We start from the raw sequence: 15,160 nt of genomic DNA, 5'->3' as shown, positions 1-15,160 counted from the left end.
ATATATAAAACGGAAAAGAGTGACTAAAGTAAATGTTGGTCCCTTAGAAGATGAGAAGGGGGATTTAATAATGGGAAATGTGGAAATGGCTGAGACCTTAAACAATTATTTTGCTTTGGTCTTCACAGTGGAAGACACAAAAACCATGCCAAAAATTGCTGGTCACAGGAATGTGGGAAGGGAGGACCTTGAGACAATCACTATCACTAGGCGGGTAGTGCTGGACAGGCTAATGGGACTCAAGGTAGACAAGTCCCCTGGTCCTGATGAAATGCATCCCAGGGTATTAAAAGAGATGGCGGAAGTTATAGCAGATGCATTCGTTATAATCTACCAAAATTCTCTGGACTCTGGGGAGGTACCAGCGGATTGGAAAGCAGCTAATGTAACGCCTCTGTTTAAAAAAGGGGGCAGACAAAAGGCCGGTTAGTTTAACATCTGTAGTGGGGAAAATGCTTGAAACTATCATTAAGGAAGAAATAGCAGGACATCTCGATAGGAATAGTGCAATCAAGCAGACACAACATGGATTCATGAAGGGGAAATCATGTTAACTAATTTACTGGAATTCTTTGAGGATATAACGAGCATGGTGGATAGAGGTGTACCGATGGATGTGGTGTATTTAGATTTCCAAAAGGCATTCGATAAGGTGCCACACAAAAGATTACTGCAGAAGATAAAGGTACGCGGAGTCAGAGGAAATGTATTAGCATGGATCGAGAATTGGCTTGCTAACAGAAAGCAGAGAGTCGGGATAAATGGGTCCTTTTCGGGTTGGAAATCGGTGGTTAGTGGTGTGTCACAGGGATCGGTGCTGGGACCACAACTGTTTACAATATACATAGATGACCTGGAAGAGGGGACAGGGTATAGTGTAACAAAATTTGCAGATGACACAAAGATTAGTGGGAAAGCGGGTTGTGTAGATGACACAGAGAGGCTGCAAAGAGATTTAGATAGGTTAAGCGAATGGGCTAAGGTTTGGCAGATGAAATACAAAGTCGGAAAATGTCAGGTCATCCACCTTGGAAAAAAAAACAGTAAAAGGGAATATTATTTGAATGGGGAGAAATTACAACATGCTGCGGTGCAGAGGGACCTGGGGGTCCTTGTGCATGAATCCCAAAAAGTTAGTTTGCAGGTGCGGCAGGTAATCAGGAAGGCGAATGGAATGTTGGCCTTCATTGCGAGAGGGATGGAATACAAAAGCAGAGAGGTCCTGCTGCAACTGGAAAGGGTATTTGTGAGGCCGCACCTGGAGTACTGTGTGCAATTTTGGTCACCTTACTTCAGGAAGGATATACTAGCTTTGGAGGGGGTACAGAGACGATTCACTAGGCTGATTCCAGAGATGAGGGGGTTACCTTATGATGATAGATTGAGTAGACTGGGTTTTACTCGTTGGAGTTCAGAAGGATGAGAGGTGATCTTATAGAAACATTTAAAATAATGAAAGGGATAGACAAGATAGAGGCAGAGAGGTTGTTTCCACTGGTCGTGGAGACTAGAACTAGGGGGCACAGCCTCAAAATACGGGGGAGCCAATTTAAAACCGAGTTGAGAAGGAATTTCTTCTCCCAGAGGGTTGTGAATCTGTGGAATTCTCTGCCCAAGGAAGCAGTTGAGGCTAGCTCATTGAATGTATTCAAATCACAGATGGATAGATTTTTAACCAATAAGGGAATTAAGGGTTACGGGGAGCGGGCGGGTAACTGGAGCTGAATGGCGGAGCAGGCTCGAAGGGCTAGATGGCCTACTCCTGTTCCTAATTCTTATGTTCTTATGTTCTTATATATTGTCATTTCTGATGCAATGCTTAAAGCAGCAGCATCGCATTGAAAAACTTAGAATATACATATCCTAAATATGCTGAAAGTATCATTATCACTGTGAAAATCTTTTAATATGCATAATTCAAATCAAATAACTTCAGCTTTATACAGTTTGAATTGGTAGTTCATATTTTCATTAAAATCCCTCACTTGGTTCATTTTGCTCATGATGATGTACAAAACAAGACACAGGTGTATAACTATGTATAATTGATAAGCTCTCAAAAAATATTTGAAAGAACGGTGTCATAATGTACATTAACAAAAAAAGTAATTGCATGCAGCATTCTGTAAGTTAAGTTACTCTGTTAAAGCTCGGTGCCTGTAATGCAAGTTAATGAGCCCGAAGTATATTACTGGAACAGATCTATGAGGAGGTTCTATAGTTGTAAAGGCAAGGACATTATTGCGATGAGAATTTTTTATATTGTGACTGCACTGACCAGTGGAAACTGGGTAACATGGCAAGGCATTTAACTGATATTCAAAAGAACAAAACTAGAATTCTAAAGGATTTCAAGACAAAGGGTTAAATTATAGAAATGTTGCAGAAATATTTATGTTTTTACTCCCCAAATAGCACTCTAGAATTGGCAGTGTTTTTGATAATACTTGCCTTTAAAGTATATTTTGTGCATGTTTCAATGATTTCATTAAAAAAAAATTGAACCTAATGAAACTGTAAATTTGAATCCAGTCTTTTGTTGCCTTTTTGGTTCCTGCATCAATTTCTAATGAATGATGAAAAGGGCACCCATTTAATGCACCATTAGAGCAGCTAATATCACAGTGAAATTTTCATTACAAATTCAACCATTTCATTAAGAAGCAAACAAATTGCAGATGACATAATTATTCCTTTCATTAAAGTGAAAAATAATTTTATTTAAATCCAAAATCATCACAGGTTTTAGTGACCAATGCCTATTTGGCCTCCAATAATTTTATGGCAAAGTATATTTGGCAAGGCCATTTTTCATTTTTGGAATGAAAACAAAACCGTCCATTGTCCTCTCTCAGCCACAGTAAAACATTGTGAATAGGAATGTGCTTCAGTACTTGGACAGAGAGGTCAGTAACAGTGCTTTTTCTGTAACAATTATGAGTTTATGTTATAATATTATCAAGATAAGCAGCATTTTATCAACAGAACAGTTCTGATTTGCCGTACAAATGTTGATTATCAATATGCAAACAAGCAAACAAAGTGCTAGATTTTATATTTTAGTACCCTAGTAATGATGCTGCAAGATCTTTCAAAGTTATTTTTCCCTCAGTTTTTCTGAAGACACTGGGGCTGAAATTGCCCACCACTTGAAACGAGTCACACCTTGAAGTGTCCTGGCTGCCCCAATGCATGGGGCAGCCAAGCCAGAGAAATTCAACACTTTGTGCTTTTTTTTGAGGCAGGGCAGTAGTGGCCTCATAGTGGGGGCGGGGTGGGGCGGAGTGGCCGATGATGTAAGTCATCGCACTGGTGCATCACAATGTCCCACCCCATCAGTTAAAGGAGAGGGCCACTGCGAACTCTGCAGCCACATTAGTGGCATACACTGGGCAACCCGGGATGGTTTTGTCCGGGCCAGTGGCCTGACACCCAAGGGGGCTGCCAGGCTGCCTGTTGGCGGCCCGGCCGAACATGCGGCCATAATTGTCAGCCTGAACTGGCAGTCGGCCGACAAAAAAAACATGGAGGCGCCGGCAACAACCACCTTCCCTTTAAGGGCGGCCGCGCCGCCAAGGCACAGAAAGGGCACCGACACAAAGAGCTGTCGGGGGCACCAACCGGCGGCAGCGCCAGTCCTACGGGGCAAATTTTGAAAGGGGCAATTTCCCACAGGGCAATTTTGGGACGGGGTCAGGGCGTGCATGGCGTGTCGGGAAAATGGGCAGAGCCGTCCCCTACACCACTCCAAAATGGAGGAAAGCCAATTTCAAAAATGGCAGCACCTCTGCGGAGACTCGGCGGCCAGTCTGCACAGATCCGTGGCTGCCGCTTTCAGGCTGCCACAGGCCTTATAGGGCAATTTCGGCCCCACTGACTCATGTAGCTAGCGCAACCTTTGGTGTATTTTTGAGACTATATTCCAAAACTATTACTCTTCTGAAGTCCCCAAAGATCTATCCTTGGTCCCACACCTTTTCCTACTTTCTGACCCTTGGCAACATCATCCACAGATATATATGGCCTGATATTAACGGGGGGTGGGGGGGGCAAGGATGCGGGGCAGTGTAGTAGCGCGGGATAAACGCGGCAAAGCCGGGAATGTGGAGGCCCTGCCGATCTTAAGGGCAGGGCATCGTTTCAATAATTAAATGCAGACTCCCGCCCAACAGCTGGCCAGATTGACAGGCTGACCGACAGACGGGCACATGAGTAAGCGACAGGAGGACACAGCTGGGGACCCATGGGGACAGTCCCCGCCAATGGGTATAGTATGGAAGCTCCGGTTCACCATTGAAAGGGCAGGGGGATATTGGGAAGATTGTGGCCATCAACCAAAAGGGTTGGGGTGGGGGGGTGTGGGGGAAGAGAGAAGACAGTGTGGCTGAATCAAACGGTTTGCAACCTCAATGTCTTGTTCTACCCCGAACTGATCTTCCGATCCCATAACAAAGGCCTCACAAGGAAGTCTTCTGTCTCCCCCACCTCGATCATGTGTTCTCTCTATCTTCTCCTCCCGATAGCGGCCCTGATGTATTCTCTCCACCCTCTCCTCCTGATAGCGGCCTCAATGTTCACTCTTCATTACAAAGACCGCCTCCTTCTATCTTCACAACATTACCTGACTCCACCCTTGTTATGTATTTAACCCCTTGTAACCTGCATGATACCTGACCACCAGAGGGCCCATCTGTTGGAGTCCCAAGGGATCTCAGCGTCCCTTCGGAGCACAGTATATAAGCAGGCCACCCATAAGTTACTTGCACTCTGGAATCTTATTAAAGGAGTTAAGGTTACACTTGCTCATTACACACAGTACTCAGCCTCACCCGTTATTGTGAGTGTAACAATTGGCAACAAGGTAACGAACAACTGCGCGAAAATGCAAAGAACAGTCAGCATCCTGGAGAAGTTCTCAGAAGGGGACGATGGGGAGGCCTTTATGGAGAGACTCGACCAAACCTTCGTGGCCAACGAGCTGGAAGGGGACGAGAACGCTACCAAACAAAGGGCGGTCCTCCTAACTATCTGTGGGGCAACAACCTATGGCCTCATGAAGAATCTCCTGGCCCCGGCAAAACCAACAGAGAAATCCTACGAAGAATTGTGTACGCTGATCCGGGAGCACCTAAATCCTAAGGAAAGCATTTTGATGGCGAAATATCAGTTCAACACGTGTCAACGATCGGAGGACCAGGAAGTGGCAAGCTATGTCGCCGAACTAAGGTGCCTCGCAGGACATTGTGAGTTTGAGGGATTCCTAGAACAAATGCTCAGAGACTTTTTTGTACTGGGCATTGGACATGAGACAATCCTTCGCAAACTGTTGACTGTAGAAACTCCGAATCTAAGTAAAACCATAACGATAGCCCAGGCATTTATGTCCACCAGCGACAACACCAAACAGATTTCACAGAACAAAGAACTTTCGGCCAGTACTGTGCATAAAGTAATGTCGGTTTTGAGCAGAAATGTACATAGCAGAACGTACACACCGGCTGCTGTGGCCCAACCTCAATTGACCCAGAGTCCGCCATCAACTGTTAATGCGAGGCAGTTAACACCCTGTTGGTGCTGCGGAGGTGATCATCGGCCCCATCAATGCCACTTTAAGCACTATGCGTGCAATGGTTGCAGAACAATGGGACACCACCAACAAATGTGCAGGCGAACTGCAAACCCTGCAAACCACAATGTTGCAGAGGAAGATCGATCTACAGTGGATCAGGCTGAATTGGAGACTCGTACTGAGGAGGCAGAAGTGTATGGGATACACACGTTCACTACGAATTGACTGATTGCGATTCCCCGATGCACTGGTGGGAAACAATCAAGACAAACATCAAGAGGTTCTTCATCCTCAAAGGTGTTCAGGAGGCGAGAGGGAGACAGAGGGAATTGTCCCAACTCCAGAAGAGCATGCAAAACCTGCTCCTGTTGCAGTCGATGGGGGTCGATGTCACGGAGGAACTCGAAGAGGTGAAGGGCCAGCAAGCCTCGCTCTTTGCCTCAGAGTCCTCCAAAATCATTTTCCGCTCCGTCGAGCAGGATGAGATGTGTTCGCGCTTCTTCTTCCAAAAGGTACACAGGGGGAGCTCTGTGATCACCAGCCTAAAGGAAGAAGACGGTTCTGTGATGTTTTCGCAGCCTGACATGCTGAGGATCAGCAAATCCTTCTATGCCAGGCTGCATGACCTCAAGCCAACAGACCGCGCGGCCTCCCAGTCGTTCCTGTCGTCTATCACGGAGGTTCTAAATGACAGCGAGTGGGAGAGTCTGGACCACCCGTTAACTCTGGATGAGATGACAAAGGCCGTCCGGTCCCTTGCGACGAGTAAAACTCCCGGAAGCGACGGCTTACCGGTCGAGTTGTATTCGGCTCTGTGGGACTGGATGGGCCCAGACCTGCTGGAAGTATACGAGGGTATGCTTCTGGCTGGCAGTATGTCAGAATCAATGAGGAACGGCATCATCACCCTCATCTACAAGCAGAAGGGGGAGAGGGAGGAAATCAAAAACTGGTGGCTCAATGTGGACTACAAGATCCTGTCGAAGGTCATCGCAAACAGGGTCAAGTCTGCTCTGGAGCTGGTGATCCACCCGGACCAGACCTGCGCTGTCCCCGGCAGGAAGATCTCTGACAGCCTTGCGCTACTCAAGGATACGATCGCCTACGTGCAGGTCAGGAGGCTAGACACCTGTTTAATCAGCCTGGACCAGGAGAAGGCCTTTGACAGGATATCGCACACGTACCTGATGGACGTGCTCTCCAAGATGGAGTTTGGGGAGGCTATCCGCAATTGGATCCAACTGCTCTACACAGACATCAGTAGCACAGTTCTAATCAACGGGTGGGAAACTGAAAGCTTTCCGATCAGGACTGGAGTCAGGCAAGCCTGTCCTCTCTCCTCTACCTTGTTTGTGTGCTGTATCGAGCCCTTTGCCGAGTCCATCAGGAAGGATGCGGGCATTAGGGGGGTGACAATCCCAGGCAGTGGAGGCGCTCAGGTCAAGACCTCCCTGTACATGGACGACTGTCTTTTGCTTGGATCCGCAGTCGGTCCGCAGTTGGCCACAATCTGCGACCAATTTGAACTGACCTCGGGAGCGAAGGTAAATCGCAGCAAAAGCGGGGCCATGTTCTTTGGAAGCTGGTCCGACCGATCCTTTATTCCCTTCACCGTGAAGCCAGATTACCTGAAGGTGTTGGGAATATGGTTTGGAGCGGACGGGGCGTGCGTCAAAAACTGGAAGGAGCGTATCGCTAAAATGAAACATAAACTGGGATGGTGGAAGCTGCGCTGACTCTCCATTGCAGAAAAGAACCTGGTCATCAGGAGTGAGGTGCTATCACTGTTGTTGTACGTGGCGCAGGTCTGGCCCATATCCCGCTCCTGTGCCGTGGTAGTCACCCTACCGTCTTCCACTTCGTCTGGAGATCGAAAATGGACCGTGTCCGTAGAGACACGATGTACAAATCTCTGGACAAGGGGGGAAAGGATGTTCCAACGAGGGCCACCTTTGTGTGCGGCTGCATCAAGCTGTGCATAGATTCTTCGTATGCAAATGCCAAGTGTCAGTACGTGCTGAGATTCTATCTGTCCCCAGTGTTGCGAAGGATGCTTCTGGCCAGGCTGCCGCGGAACGCTCCGAGCAGTTGGACCATGCCTCAGCACCTGTCCCGCGTGGAAAAGTTTTTCAAGAAAAACACTTTTGACCATAAGGCCATAAAGCAGTGGTTGGCACGCAAGGTCCTGGACGCCCTACAAAAGAATGCGATGATGGATCCTGTCGGACGGTTCACTGAGCAGACTGTCGAACTCGTTTGGCAGAATGTCTCATTGCCAGAACTTTCACAAAAGCACCAAGATGTAGCTTGGTTGGTGGTGAGAAGGGCCCTACCCGTCAGATCATTCATGCACAGCCGGGGTTTCAGAGACACGGCACTCTGCCCCCGAGTTGGCTGTGGTGCGGATGAGACTGTCATCCATCTCCTTTGGGACTGCCCCTTTGCAAAGCATGTCTGGAAGGAGATGCAGTGGTTGCTGTCGAGGTTCATCCCAAGCAGCGCCGCAACACAGGACCCTGTGCTCTATGGACTATTCCCAGGGACACACGCCGTGACAGACATCATCTGCTGCTGGAGGGCCATCAACTCGGTGAAAGACGCACTTTGGTCTTGCTGAAATTTGCTGGTCTTCTAGAGCAAGGAGATATCCACGTCTGCATGTTGCAGACTGGCGCAATCCAAGGTCCAGGAGTACGTGCTGAGGGACGCACTAAAAATTGGTGCAGTCGCCGCAAAGGCACGGTGGGGAAGAGCCACAGTGTAAAGCCCTTCCGCCACGGTAAACCCAGGGGCAGGTATCAGTATAAAACTCCCCTCGGGCTGTACTTGTAAACTTTTGTATACATAGAGCACCATGATCTGAAAACACCTATGCAGTGCCATGTATAATGCAAGTTCAGCAACTGTTTAGTAATGTATGTTGTAAAGAAATGTAACTGTACGCTCACCCGTTCCGTGTACTGTATAGTACTTTGATGACTGTATTACAATGTATCCTGGATTGTACTGAATTGTACCCTGAAATGTAAAGCAAGCAAATGTATTGAACGGAACTGCCGTCAGCATCCAAATTTATCGTATGGAATTGCTGACCGCATCCAAATGTACTGAACTGCCTTCCAATGTATCGTGCAAATTTTCATATGAATAAAGTATATATTTTGAAATTTAAAAAAATGAAATGTCCACCAATAATGTTGAAAGTTGAACTGAATGGCATTCCAGTATCTATGGCCCCAAGTTTCCACATGATTTGCTCCTGATTTTTAGGAGCAACTGGTGTAGAACGGAATATCTTAGAAATCGGAATTCTCCACATTTAGTTTGCTCCAGTTCTAGTCAGGTAAAACAGTTTCACTTTGGAACAGAATTTATTTTTCAAAAGGGGGCGTGTCCAGCTACTTATGCCTGATTTCAAAGTTTCGTGAGTGAAAACTTACTCCAAACTAACTTAGAATGGAGTAAGTGAAGATTTTTGTACGCTCGAAAAAACCTTGTCTACATTTTCGAAAATCAGGCGTAGGTTACAAATTAGGCATAGAGAATGAGGTGGGGGGGGGAGGGGGGGGAAGGGAAGTCATTAAATTCTACAATCAATCCTTAGTTATACTTATACAAATATTATACAAATAAATGCAACCTGAATAAAAATTTATAAGCAAAGAAAAGATTAAATAAACCATGTTCCTACCTGTGTGAAAGTGCTTCAGGCAGGCCTTTCATGTTGGAGACAGGCAGTGGTGTGGCGTCAGTGTCTCGCCGGCAGCGGCAGCAAGCTTCGAGCTGAGCTGCAGTGCTTGAGGCAGGCCTTCATTCTCTTTGTGGCTGGCCGCGAAGGAGCAGCACCGGACTGACCCGAGGCCATTCGGCCATGAGATATCAGCGGCGTCAGTGGCTGGCCGGCAGCCGAAGAATCAAAGCAGGACACACTCAGCTCATTAAGGTTCTTGAGGCCATTCGGCCACGCTTTTGGGGCGGCGTCAGTGGCTGGCCGGCAGCCAAAGAATCAGCAGCGGACGGACTGAGGCCATTCGGCCATAGGATATCAGCGGCGTCAGTGGCTGGCCGGCAGCTGAAGATACAGCAGCATCCTTCGAGCTGTGAGGAGGACTGAAGCCATTTGGACAGGGAGAGGCAGCCACATCGACAGTTTTATATTTAAATTTGCAGAATGGGTGCTGCATTGTCAACACCACGTATTATTGCAAAGTTGAATTGGCACTCTTATTTCTCCAAACACACAGTCCTTAATTTGCATGCACCAAGGCAGCACCGGTTCTGCAAGTTTAGCAGTGAAAAGCTGAACTCACTGATTTCAGCAGGTGATTTATTCAGCAGTGTTGCTAAAAGCACTCCCTCACACACAGAAATATCAAAAAAAATTAAATTACAAGCCTTTGCAGGGGTCCCAGAAACAAATCTTCACTTTTTCTGCAGTATTTTTAAAAATGGCCGAGTGCCAATGTTTGTGTGAGACTGCGTGTGCGCGCACGCTCCAACGCGCACGTGCAGGGTTGCCGGCACCACGAAGGCTAATTTAAATTGTACCCGCCCCCTGCTACTTAGAAAATCGGCACGAGTGTTAGGTTCCGCCCCCTGCTGCGAAGAGCGCGCCGCGCCAAGCAGACATCGAGCTCCAAGGAGCTCGAGAATACCGGACTTTTTTTTAGGCGCAGTTTTCGGCGCGAAAAACAGACGCCCAGCTCGGAGGTGCGCCGTTTTCGCCGCGGCACGAAACTTGGGGCCATTGGAACTGGACACGGGGGCAAGTCAGTCAATAATGAGTAAAAAGGCCTTCGACAGGCTGTGGGGAAATAAGGCACACAGGCCCAAGCTCAGCCACATTCACACCAAACTAAGGACTTACACCAAGGAACTAACCCCTGTAATTGGCAGTGCAGAAGTAAAAGTCTCCTACGATGCAGCAGTACACGAACTCCCGCTGTGGATTGCACCAGGGGATGGCCCCACGTTGTTTGGTAGAAGCTGGCTGGGAAAAATCCGCTGGAACTGGGATGACATCCAAGTGCTTTCGTCCGTCGACGACGCCTCATGTGCCCAGGTTCTGAGCAAGTTCCCGTCGTTGTTTGAGCCAGGCATTGGAAGCTTCTCGGGGGCGAAAGTGCAGATCCATTTGGTTCCCGGTATGCGACCCATCCACCATAAGGCTCGGGTGGTATTGTACATGATGCGTGAAAAAGTGGAAATTGAGCTGGACAGGCTGCAACATGAAGGCATCATTGCACCGGTGGAATTCAACGACTGGGCCAGTCCGATTGTCCCGGTACTCAAAGAGGACAGCACGGTTAGAATTTGCGGGGACTATAAAGTAACATTAACCGTTTTTCGCTGCAGGACCAGTACCCACTACCCAAGGCAGACAACCTATTTGCGATCCTGGCTGGAGGGAAGACATTCACCAAGCTGGACCTGATCTCGGCCTACATGACGCAGGAGCTGGAGGAGTCTTCGAAAGGCCTCATCTGCATCAACGCGCACAAAGGTCTGTTTATCTACAACCGGTGCCCGTTCGGGATTCGGTCGGCCGCGGCGCTCTTCCAGTAGAACATGGAGAGCCTGCTAAAGTCGGTTCCTTGCACGGTGGTTTTCCTGGACGATATATTGGTTACAGGTCGGGACACCATACAGCACTTGAAGAATCTGGACGAGGTTCTTAGTTGGTTGGATCGCGTGGGGCTCAGGTTGAAACGCTTGAAGTGTGTTTTCCTGGCACAGGGCATCAAATTCTTGGGAAGGAGAATCGCAGCAGACGACATCAGACCCACCGAGGCCAAGACGGAGGCCATCGAGAACGCGCCGCGACCGCAGAATGTGACGGAACTGTGGTCGTTTCTGGGACTCCTTAACTATTTCAATAATTTCTTACCTGGGTTAAACACGCTGCTCGAACCCTTACATGTGCTACTGTGCAAGGGAGACGACTGGGTATGGGGGAATTCACAAGAGGCTGCCTTTAAGAAAGCCAGAAATCTGTTGTGTTCTAACAAACTGCTTGTCCTGTATAACCCTTGTAAACGATTAATGCTAGCTTGCGATGCGTCGTCATACGGGGTCGGGTGTGTGCTACAACAGGCTAACGAATCGGGGATTTTGCAACCGGTTGCTTATGCATCCAGGAGTTTGTCCAAGGCCAAAAGGGCCTACAGCATGGTTGAAAAAGAGGCTCTGGCGTGTGTTTACAGGGTAAAAAAATGCACCAGTATTTATTTGGCCTCAGGTTTGAGCTTGAAACTGACCACAAGCCGCTCATATCGCTGTTCTTTGAGAGAAAAGGGATTAATACCAATGCCTCTGCCCACATCGAAAGATGGGCGGTCACACTGTCGGCATACAACTATGTAATCCACCACAGACCGGGCACAGAGAACTGCACAGATGCTCTCAAGTCGGCTGCCATTGCCCACCACTGGGGTGGAAATGGCATTGCCAGCGGACTTGCTCATGGTCATGGAGGCATTCAAGAACGAGAAGTCCCACGTTACGGCTTGCCAGATTAGGACCTGGACCAGCCAGGTCCTTGGTAAACAACTGTGTCCTCCATGGGAGCTGGTCCGGTGTCAGATGCAGGAGGCGATTAAGCTGTTCCACAAACACAAAGACGAGTTGTCCCTGCAGGCGGACTGTCTATTGTGGAGCAATCGCGTGTCTTATCCAAGAAAGACAGAGACACGTTCATATGTGAACTGTACAGCACCCACCCAGGCATCGTAATGATGAAAGCCATAGCCAGATCCCATGTGTGGTGGCCCGGCATCGACTCAGATTTAGAGTCATGCGTGCGTCAGTGCAACACTTGCTCTCAGTTGAGCAATGCACCCAGAGAGGCACCGCTAAGTTTGTGGTCGTGGCCATCTAAACCGTAGTCGAGGGTCCATGTAGACTATGCGGGCCCATTCCTAGGCAAAATGTTTTTGGCTGTCGTGGACGCTTATTTGAAATGGATTGAATGTGCAATAATGTCTGTAAGCACCTCCACAGCCACCATTTAAAGCCTATGAGCTATGTTTGCCACGCACAGCTTGCCTGATATCCTCGTCAGTGACAATGGGCCGTGCTTCACCACTGCTGAATTCAAGGAATTCATACCCCGCAACGGGATAAAACATGTCACATCTGCCCCATTCAAGCCCGCATCCAACGGTCAGGCAGAGCGGGCAGTTCAGATCATCAAGCAAAGGTTCAAACGTGTGTCGGAAGGCTCCCTGCAGACCCAGTTGTCCCGAGTGCTGCTCAGCTACCGCACCAGACCCCACTCACTCACCGGGGTTCCCCCAGTTGAGCTGCTCATGAAAAATGCACTTAAAACAAAGCTCTCTCTTGTCCACCCTGATCTCCATGATCACGTGGAGGGAAAGCGGCATCAACCATGACCGTGCAAATTTGTTACGCGATATTGAGATCAATGATCCTGTGTTTGTGCTCAATTATGGACATGGTCCCAAATGGCTTGCTGGCACGGTCACAGCCAAAGAGGGGAGTAGGGTGTTTCAGGTCAAATTGGCCAGTGGACAAACGCACAGAAAACATTTGAACCAAATCAAATTGCGTTCACCAACAGCTACGAACAACCCGAAGAGGACACCACCAACTTTGACCCTCCAACACACACACAAGTGGCAACTGACATCATGGTTGACCACGAAACTGAACTCATCATCCCCAGCAGCCCGGCAAGACCGGCTGCCCAAAAGCTCAGTGAAGAACTGACCAACCCACCCACACCCGTATTTGTACCGAGACAATCGACAAGGGAGTGAAAAGCCCCAGATCATCTCACCTTGTAAATAAGTGTACTGTTGACTTCACGGACGAGTGATATTATGTATTTAACCCTTTGTAACCTGCATGACGCCTGACTACCAAAGGGCCCACCTGTTGGAGTCTCAAAGGATCCCAGCATCCCTTGGGAGCACAGTATATAAGCAGGCCACCCACGAGGTACTTGCACTCTGGAATCTTATTAAAGGAGCTTAGGTCACACTTGCTCATTACACACAGTACTCAACCTCACCCGTTATTGTGAGTGTAACAACTCTCAGTCCATTTGCTGCTGGAACCCTCAACCATGCCTTTGTCATCTCCAGACTCAAATATAGTTCTCCTTGCTGGCTTCCCTTCCTCCACCCTCCATAAACTTCAGCTCATCCAACACTCTGCTGCCCATATCCTATCCTGCACCAAGTCCCAGTCACTTATGACCTCTGTGCTCACCGACCTATATCGGCTCCTGCTGCTCCAATACCTCAGCTTTAAAATTCTCATCCTGGTGTTTAAAGCCCTTCAGGGCCTCATTCCTCCCTATCTCGCGAACAGCCCCTTCCCAAATTCTCAGTTCCTTTGACTCTAGCATCTTGGGCATCCCCCATTTTATTTCGCACCTCCATTGAAGGTCATGCCTTCAGCTGAGTAGGCCCAAGATTCTGGAATTCCCTCCCTGAACTCTCCCATCTCTCCACCTGAAGTCTCCTTTTTTAAGATTCTCCTTTAAACTCACCTCTTTGACCAAGCTTTTGGTTACCTGTCCTTTTGAGCTAGAAATTCATTATAGCCCAGAATGGACTGTATCTTTAGAAAGGTTTGAGAATTAGCACCAGACGCTAATGCTTTAGACTGCATGCAAAATTCATTTTCACTGTTCAAAGAAATGATTGGAATGCTAGATCAAGTCCTAAAGGCCTAGCTCAGTGGTGTTATACTCAAAGGGTGGACCAATATCGGGTGCAGTCTAATCTCAACTCATCTTTGCCACAGGTTTTTCCCAGTACTTAAATGGGAGGTTTATTGATACTACAACACCTCATTCTCAGCATTGCTGGCTGTGCAGCTGCCTCAGCAAGGAGAAGCCCAAGGAGAAGGAGCCGGAGAACTGAAGCAGGTGTGCTCATGGCAGATCCACCTCAGACTGAATGCTTCAGCAAATGCTACTTACCACCATCTGTATCACAAACTTCACACTTTGCCCAAAGCACCACCACCCCCTCCCTCACCCTGCACTCACCCACCAGCAATCTCTACCTAGCAACACTCACACCCACATCTCACATCTTGCATACAATGACAACTATTCAACTATGGCAGACACAAGGGTTATTAGTTATTAGAATGAATGTGATATGTGTGATATGTTTATGCATACATTTATTCATGGAGTTTGCAATATTTTGCGGTCTCCTTCATTTCACTTATGCGCTCAGGAGAACGCTGTGATATGACAAGACACAGGGATGGATATGTGATGAGCAAAAGGGATCTGGGATTTAAGTAGTCCTGGTGAGAGCCCTCTGTGAACATGTTCCAGCATTTCTGGTTGCCTACGTTCCTTCCACCATAGATCCTGGAGGGTGAGGTGGTATGCCAATACAGCCCCCATTAATGTTGCCAAGTGTAGCAGTTTGAATCTTTGAACAATAAAAGTAGCCACTTTGCACTTACCAGAACAACGCTGATAAAAAAGAACCTTGACATTTTTCATGTAAACTGATTCACTGGCTGAAACTGCCAAGAAATACAGAAACTAACCTGCCTGGAGCTGTACGCCTGCTCTGCCTATCGCTGTCTGGTTGAGGCGCA

This window comes from Pristiophorus japonicus, chromosome 7 (assembly GCF_044704955.1).
Source record: "Pristiophorus japonicus isolate sPriJap1 chromosome 7, sPriJap1.hap1, whole genome shotgun sequence".
NCBI lineage: Eukaryota > Metazoa > Chordata > Chondrichthyes > Pristiophoridae > Pristiophorus > Pristiophorus japonicus.
This window is presented reverse-complemented; position numbering follows the sequence as displayed.